The following is a 9,456-nucleotide window of genomic DNA, read 5'->3' as shown; positions in this document are numbered from 1 at the left end:
CATAAAACAACAAGGTGGTTATATGCTAAGTAAAAACCTGCAGTAAAAAGACCTCTAGCCGTTCTATTGGGCGAAGTAGGTAAAAAAGCACGGTTTTCTGTGATTTGAATAAAGGTTTCCAATTAAACTTGGAACTTAACACATAAAAAATGAAAAATTATGGTCGAAGCATAAAATTTCCGAGAATAGAAAGTGACATGTGTGAAATAAATGTATAAAAATAAATGAATAAAACTATATTTTTACATAGGATATATAATTATATTAATATATATTAAGTGAGTGTGTGTGTTTATGTAAAGGAAATAAAAAATAAAGGGTGAGAAAGCGCTAAGGTGTCATTTGAAGAAGAACCGTCGGTTGTGTACACAGTTGTTTGAAATATCACATCTTTTATTTAGTAAATGTTTACTATCTTTTGCTACAATTGCCATTCGTTTAAGGTTGCATAATTGACAGATCTCGCTCTTGCTACTGATGTTATAGTTGGCGTGGTGAAGGAAGCTCCATTCAATTTCTGGTTTGGTAACATACCTGTCAAAATACTGTTAAACGAAATCTGACAATCTTGTTTTATTCTTTTTATTTACATGTTTAAAAGTATACTTATGCCCAGTGTACCTATCTTTAAAATGATCTCCTGTCGAACCGATATACAATTTATCCTTATTATTATCATTACTATTATTATTTTTATTATTTTCATCACTAAGATTACATTTAACACGCACCTTATACACGACATTTTTTTATTAAGCAGTTACCTTGTAACGAACATTTTAGCTTGTTCGACTTACGACAGTTACAATTTTTACTTACATTGTTCTTTGGTTTATAATCAGGTTTAATTGCTTTATTGTTATTAATATTATCGTTATTGATATTATTATGGTTACCACAGTAGTTATTATTATTTTTACTATTATTGGTTATGTAGTTATTATTATTATTATCATTATGGTTATTATTATTAGAACATTAGTCATTCGGTGCAATTAAGTTTATACTTTTAGTTAGGACTTTGCTGATACTTCTAATTATAGGTCTATTATTGTTATTTCTATAAATTCGATTAATGTTATCAATATTATTTATATTAGGCTTGCTAATGTTACAATCATTTGAACTACTATTATATGTTTTGGTTTTAAGAAAACAATTAAAGAAATCTCATTTACTGGAAAATAAATAATGAATTTATTCTTTCAAGAATTTGTTCTATAAACCAGAGGCGTGTCTAGACTTATTTCAAAAGAGGTTAAGATTTTTTTTGTTTTTAATTTGCCGCTTAAGTACGCATTTCTTAGGTATGCACTGCCACTTAAGTACGCAATATTTAGCCAAAAAACTCAGTGTTTAATATGCTTTTTTCTGCTTAGAAATTTATTAGAAAATATTATATTTTATATTTATTATACTGTATTAAATTTAGATAAATTAAAACTAAAAGAACCAGAAAATAGTTATGAACTTACAAATTTTGATTTAAATGTTAGTATAGATGCAGTTCTTACAATTTTTGTTTTAAATTTTAAATTCTATACATTTATATATCTATTATAACAAAAAAAAATTTAAAAGTAATTTAATCTATAAAAATTGAAATTTCACTAAAAAATGTTTAGATTAATACAATTAAATTATAAAGTCTTTAAATTATAATTAAATGTTTGCCTGATGGTGCAGGGATTCTAATGATGGTTTTGAAATCTCTCAGAGTTGAAATTTTTTTTAAATTAAGAATCAACTTTGTGGCCAACACATATACAGAAATAAAACAACTTTAATAAAAATTGAAATTTCACTTTAAAAAATGTTTAGACTTATACAATTAAATTTAAATATTATTAAATCATAATTAAATGTTTGCCTGATGGTGCAGCGATTTTAATGATAGTTTTGAAATCTCTCTGAGTTGAAAATTTCAAAAAATCAAGAATAAACTTTGTGGCCAACAGATATACAAAAATAAAATAACTTAAATAAAAATATTAAAATACCATTAAATGATAAAAGAATAAAGTGCCACGTGGTGTAGTGGTCTAAAAATGGTTTTGAAAACTCTTTGAGTTGTACTTTTCAAGGTTTTAAAGCTTCACACAACATTATCATATACAATCAACTTTAGTAAAACACAACTTTAGTGATTATATTGGACATTTTTAAGTAAAATTGTACTTTCTAGTTAAAAAAAAAGACTTAATCAAAAGTTTTTTACACTAAGTAACTAAGAGAACTATTGGGAACTAAGAGCATCTTAGTAAAAAGTTTCCCAGAAAAAAAAAGATACTTTAAAACTTTTACCTATTATCACATCACAATTTAAAAAAATTTTGAAATCTATTTCAGCTGGGCAAAAACGAGCATTATTTGTTACGGAAACTTATAATCTTTAAGTGTTATAAATTCAACATTTATTATTTAAAGTTTATCAAATAACTAAAACAAAATCAATAAACAACGTTTTTAGTGATATTCTAAGAACCTTTTTTTCTTTTTTTTTTTCAGGGGCTTCACAGGAAACAAGTCAAAACACGCCCCTGGTAGAAACTAAGTTTCGGTCAAAGACCTCGTCAGTGCTTAAATAAATCTAATTGAAATAGAATCATTTAAAATACTATTATCGTTTCTGTCTGAACTAATATTAATTACATATGTATTATCTGAATAGTTGTTATTGTCATTGTTACTAATAGTGATATGTTTATTATTGTTTATATAAATTTGTGTTTTCATATCATTATATTTAGATAAAATGAAGTTATTATGTGATTGTATTATTGAATTGACGTTGTTCTTACAACTATAAGAAATTTAAATGTTTTTCTTATAAATATTTCATTGTAACAATGGTTATCTGGGAAATTTTTATCTACTGATCTTAAGAATTCTTTACCAAAGTTAATGTTAATGCTGGAACAGTATGGTGGGTTATAGCACAACACACGGCTATTACGAGACTTGTGACTTTTCTGATGTTTTTTACCAGTAGTACTGTTATTTTTAATATCATTATTATTGTTAGTATTATTGTAATTGTTATTATAACAATTATTGTTGTTATCATTATTATCATTACTATTATTATTATTATTATTATTATATGTTTTTGTTTTAAGAAAACAAATAAAGAGATCTCAACTGCTGGAGGAGAAGTAATATATTTATTCTTTCAAAAATTTATTTTACAAACTAAGTTTCGGTCAAAGACCTCGTCAAATTTTCTGTTCAAATTTTCAATAATTACGTCACCGTTAAAATAAGCTACACCAAATTCAATTAAATTTTAAGCTCACTTCATTGATTACACTTTTGCTTAAGCAATGTTTACTCTGTAAATTATCTAGAAGAAAAAAGAAAGCTACTTACAGCTTTGATTATTATTATTATTGTTGTTATATTGATTTTAAAACTTAGCTAAAAATTTAAACTTCTACTAAAACTCAGTCTTAATATTAAAATTTGATTTGTTTAGTTTCTTAAGTAAAAATTTTCAGTAATAATTTGGTTTTATTTTAATTTAATTGTTTAAATGCTATTTTCCATGACTGTCACATATCTTTTATTAGATTTATTTAAGCACTGACGAGGTCTTTGACCGAAACTTAGTTTGTAAAATAAATTATTTTTATTATTATTATGTTTATTATTATTATTAATATCATTATTATGAGTTTATCCTTTCAAGATTTTATTTTAAAAAACTAAGTTTTGGTCAAAGACTTCGTTAGTGCTTAAATAAATCTCATTGAAATAAAATTCTATTCTATTTGAATAAGATTTTTTTAAGCTCTGACGAGGTCTTTGACCGAAACTTAGTTTGTAAAATAAAGTCTTGAATAAATAATTTTAATATTTCTCCTCTAAAAATCAAACCATGAAATAATTTTATTATTATCAATATTATTATTATCATTTTTATTATTATTAATGTTATTATTATTATTATTATTATTATTATTATTATTATTATTATTATCATTAATACTATTACTTTACAATTACTATTATTATTCTTTGATATTGTTACTAATATCATTATTATCATTACCATAATTATTATTGTTAATAATATCTTTATTGTTATTATTAATCTTATTGTTTATTTTTAAATATGTTAAGTCACATTTAAAACCACTTTTTTTAATACATTTTCATATTGTACTTTTATTTCATTAAATATTTCCGCACTGACTGACAATGAGCTTAAACGTTTTTGAGTCATTATTGGGATAGCTTTTTTTATATGTCGGGGGTGGTCGGAATTTAAGTTAATAAAGTTAATTAAACAATATACTACTCTTTTTACGCTCTACTACTTTTTTCCAAACATAAGGAATAAATTATCTAACTTTGTAGTATAAATTATACTAGTCCTAATGTTCATATATATAGTGACGTAATTATTAGATACATTTTTTTCAATTATAAGTAACCAGTAAATAGTTTAGTATTAGTACTTCCTTTATTTTCATTCAAGTAGTTTATATTATGATTTGTCATCTTAGTTTTTATTTTTACTCTAATTTAGAATTTTAAATTAGAAATATTATATAGTTTTATAACAGTTGGATCTAACATTAAGTATTTTATCTATTATTAACCTCTAAAACCTATAACAGCTAATTTTATTTTAATAAACGCATGTATATAACTACTTTAGCTTCTATTCTTTCCTTACAGTCTTTATTTTTTTACAGAGCTCAGTTAGAGTGTGTTGACTCGTTTAACACACAGAAACATATGTCAGTGTATAAAAGAAGGATACTGCATAATTTGTTATTGTTATATACTCCAGTAAACTTGTTTCGCTAGGATCTTTTGTTATCAAACGCTTAAATTTATATTTTGAATAGTTATGACCTACATATGTATTTTTATATTTGACAAATATACATTACTATTTTATTTGTGGCCCTTTATTCTTTTTTAAGAATTTAATTGTCGGAGTTTGAATTGTCCGGATTTGTATAGTCGTGCACTTATGGTATGTTATGTACAGCTTAGATTAGAATAAATGTAATCTTTTAAAGTAAAACGAAAACAAAATAACTAATTTGTTCATAATTTGAAAAAAAAAAATTTAGATGTTTAAAAATATTATATTAAAAAAAAAAACAGAATAGGCAAATAATTTTCATTAGAGAACATAATTAAACTACAAACTAAACCTAAGTATAAATAAATAGTATCAATTCAATTTACAAACAACAGTAATTCATGTATTTATAAGTTATACACAAAGTATGGTTTACATATATTTAAGCTATTTTTCTAATGATTTGTTTAAAAGATATTGATTTAGTATATTTTGTAGAGACTTATTGTCGCTGCATGTATTTTGTTACTTGAATGAGGCATCGATAACTTGGCTGATTAGTACATCATTTTCTACCCCAGATGCGGGTACCCAATCAACAAGTGCATTGAACGGCAGTACTCTCACCGTCTCACCATAGATTGCCGTTCAAGTATTTTGTGCTACTTTTTAGCTAGATTACAGGCGTACAATAACTTTAGAACACTCAAAATTTACGTAGTATATATTTTAGTAGAAAACTTTTTGTCCTTACTATAATGTTTCGCTTTATCCGGATTGTTAAGTAGACGTTCAGTAATGTAGAAAGACTGTTTTCTGTTATTTCGCTTTTATTTAGACATCAGTTTTTTGACTAATTAGTAAAATTCTAGTTATCTATAAAGTATAAAACATCTTTTACTTTTTTTTCTACACAATCACTATCTTTACAAATAAGTTTTTTTTTTTCAAATAATATTTAATATTAATTATATTTACTGCTTTTTGAATTCAAAGATGCACAAGCAGTTTTTGTCTTTAAATGCTATATTTTTAAAATACTACGAATAGATTGTTTGTCTATTGCATAAAAACTTTTTTAAGTAATCTTACTTATACTTACAAAAAGCTATAAAAGTCAATCATATAACAAGTTTGAAGTTAATATTATTACTAGTAATTATACGTGAGAAAAAAACATATCTACCAAGTGCATAACTGTTGCAGTAATTATTTTTATATTTTAATTTATAAAAGTTAAGCATAGATCTAGCAGAATTCACTTTTTTAAAATTATTAGAGAATTATATATTCTTTATTTATCTATTAAAATATAATTTTCTTCTACTGTTCAAGTAAAATTATTAAATAAAAACCAAAAACTACATTTTTAGCACAAAATACTGATATACATTTAATAATATATAAAAATATACGTAAAAATATTTCAGCGTTCTAGATTTATACCTTCTTAAAAGAAGTTGTAAAATATCATTCAAGTACTGACATGTTTGCTATTAGTATTTCCTATCTCCTTTTATAAGTTAATTTAAAGTTATAGATATTGTTTTTTTAAATTCTTATGTTATTAGAAAATTTTTTATGTACATTTTTAAACAAAAAGATCAGTGAATTTTCGTTTAATTTTCTTGTCTTTCATTTCATTTAATTGATTGCTTTATTACTAAAGATTTAAATATTTACGTGACAAAAAAAATATATGTAATAACTTGTAAGAAATTTTATAAGCATGTGGTGTACGACTCGATAACCAAAAGGTTCCTTTGTACACCAGGTCCTTAGACCAAACTTTTTAAGCGCTATTTTTTTATTGTTCAAAAAACAATATATTACTGTAAGCTTTTAAATTTGTTTTTCTTTTTTAAAGTTTTTTTTTGTATTGAAACGTTTTTTTAAGTATAATTTTCAAAAACTTTAAAAGAAATTTTTTCTTGTATGATATTTATTTGTTTAAAGAGTTTATAAAAAAATAGAGGCATAAATATTCTAAAGTTTAAGTTTCAAGTTTATAAAGAATACTTAATGAAAGTACCCTTCTAGCTGTACTGTTAGTTTGTTAAAGTACAACTTTTCCTAAGATATGGCGCCTAATTGTACATGATGTGAAAAATTTATCAATATTACAAAGATGCATTATATTATTCTCAGATCATCTAATCATGCCTATATGTTGTACCAATACCATTTGAGTTTTATTATGATCTTCAAAAAGCAACAAAATTGTATAGTGTAAAAACTTTAAAGTTTACAAACAATAAAAATCCAATCAAACTGTAAAATTTAACTTGTCTTCAGGTTTATATGAACGAAATTTTGTAAGTTTTGTATCTTAACAAGCTAATTTATAAAATACTGTATATAAACATAGTAAAACAGACTTTTTTTTTATTAAATTGTATGTTTAAATTTTAAATTGCTTAAAAAAATATAATTTTAATCACATGATTCACAGTGTGCCCAAATCATACTGATCTGGAAATAATAAATGACTTTTTTTGAAAAAATAACATGGAGCTTGAAGTTTTTAACTTGAAAAAATTAACTAGACTAAAAACAGTAAAATAACATAATGCTTTTAATAGTATATGACAGTGGTCTTCATGGTGAGCTCCAACACTTTTTTTTTACAAAAATTAACTTTGGCTTTTATATGAAAGCTTTAAATACAAACTACAAGCGAGTTTTTATAGAAATCAAAAATATTGTTTAACTTTTGAGATATTTTACATTATGGAAAAAGTTTCCAATACAAACGTATTAACCCCAAATTTTTTGGGGTCAATTTTCTCAATAATTTAATAAACCACTAAAAATCTATCTCCTTCATTTTAAAACAATCTTCTATAAAATTCGGGTAATGTTCCATATATTAAAAGGAAGAAACGTTACCTATTAATTTTATTGATTTAGAAAAATAAAAATTTTATTACAAAAACTAAAGAAAAAAGTGTATTTTTTCAATAAAGACATAATTTTCCAAAAATTTTTTTTTATACCTCCAAAGTAACGTTTTTTGTTATTGTATAAAGATTAGACTGTGAAAGTTTGAAGAAGATTGCTTAAGAAATGTAGGAGGAGATAGATTTTAAATAAAATAGTCTTTTTTGCATAGGGAACCTATTATGAGGACCAAATTTGACTGGTCATATCTCGAAAAATAATTTGAATTTTTTAAAACGATAAAAAGCATCTTGAAGCTTAAAAAAAACTTTATAAAATAAGATCAACTAGTAAAAAACATAGCCTATCCCCCTATGGCCTTAGCTATAAATCACTATAAATCTATTTAATCCTACAATTTTTGAGATAACATCTTAAAATTTTTAGGAAATGTTCCTTGCAATATTTAGAAAATTCTGTCAGAACAAATTTTAACAAATAAAAAAACTAAAATTTTATCACAAAAAAAAACTGTTTATGAGGAACCTATTGTTGTCTTCAACTTTGACCGGCTATATCTCAAAAACTATTTTAAATTTTTAAAATCTTTAAAAAGTATCTTGTAGCTTAGTAAAAACTATCTAAAATAAGATCAAATTGTGAAAAATTGTTTACCCCCTGTGCTCTTCATTCAAATTAATACCAGATATCAAATACATTTTGACAAAATACTAATTCTGCGTTGTGACCTTTTTTACTATTTATAATCTCTTGTTGATATTACTTGAAAATATTTTTTTTGCTTAATTTCAAACACTAAAACATCTAACGTTATATTCAGGATTGCCACTAAGTTAGGAATAACAAAAAAAATTACATAAGTCAGAAAAATGGGGGTTTTATAAAAAAAGTAAGGATATTTAGTATAAACTTGCTGTTAATGAGAAAGTTTATCATCACTAAAAACTGCATTTTGCTAATGATTTTAATTTATAAAAAAATTGCTTTTGCATTAATCTTTTTTTTAGGATTTAATCAAATTTTTTGAATATCAAGAGCTTTTAAGTCTTTGGTAAAGTATTTTGAACCTGTTTTGATTAAGAGTTTTATTCAGAAAAATCTGGATTTTTTTTTCAGTATGATCTGTGAAAACCCTGAAGTTTAAAAATTATATTTAGGGGGCCAAGGTTGCATGCGTCCTGATGCAGTTTCACAAATTGCAATTGTACTTTAAAATTTTAAACATTGGTTGGCCAGTTAGTTTCATTCCCTAAGCTGTATGTTGCCAACCTCTTGGCTAGACCATTACAAATAAAATAAAAAGCTACATAGTTTCATCTATTTTAGACCCAACTGGGCGCAGACTAACAAGGGTTAAAAAAATGTTAGTTTTAACAGGGCATGTCAATAAATCATTATAAATTTTTGATCATAAATTCTGTTTTTACATTGAAATTAATATTTTAAATATATATGTTGGTCTACTTTTTTTAAAAAAACATGATCAGTTTTTATGTGGAAAGGTGGATAAATTAAATACTTATTAAACTTTTTAGAATGATTTTAAATATAAGCTGTGGTAAAAGTTTAGCTTTTTGTAATTTTTAAGTAAAATAAGTTTTGTTACTTAATATTTTGATGCACTAAAAAAAGAATTAATTGTTTTCTAGTAAATAGGGTGCTTGAAGGTTATGTTAAAAAGTCACTAAACAGCAAATTATTAAAATTTTTATCAGTATTTTAATATAAAGTTTTGG

Source organism: Thalia democratica, chromosome 1 (assembly GCF_965202585.1).
Source record: "Thalia democratica chromosome 1, ktThaDemo2.hap1.1, whole genome shotgun sequence".
Classification (NCBI taxonomy): Eukaryota; Metazoa; Chordata; class Thaliacea; order Salpida; family Salpidae; genus Thalia; species Thalia democratica.
The sequence above is the reverse complement of the archived record's forward strand: the minus strand, read 5'-3'. Positions refer to the sequence as shown.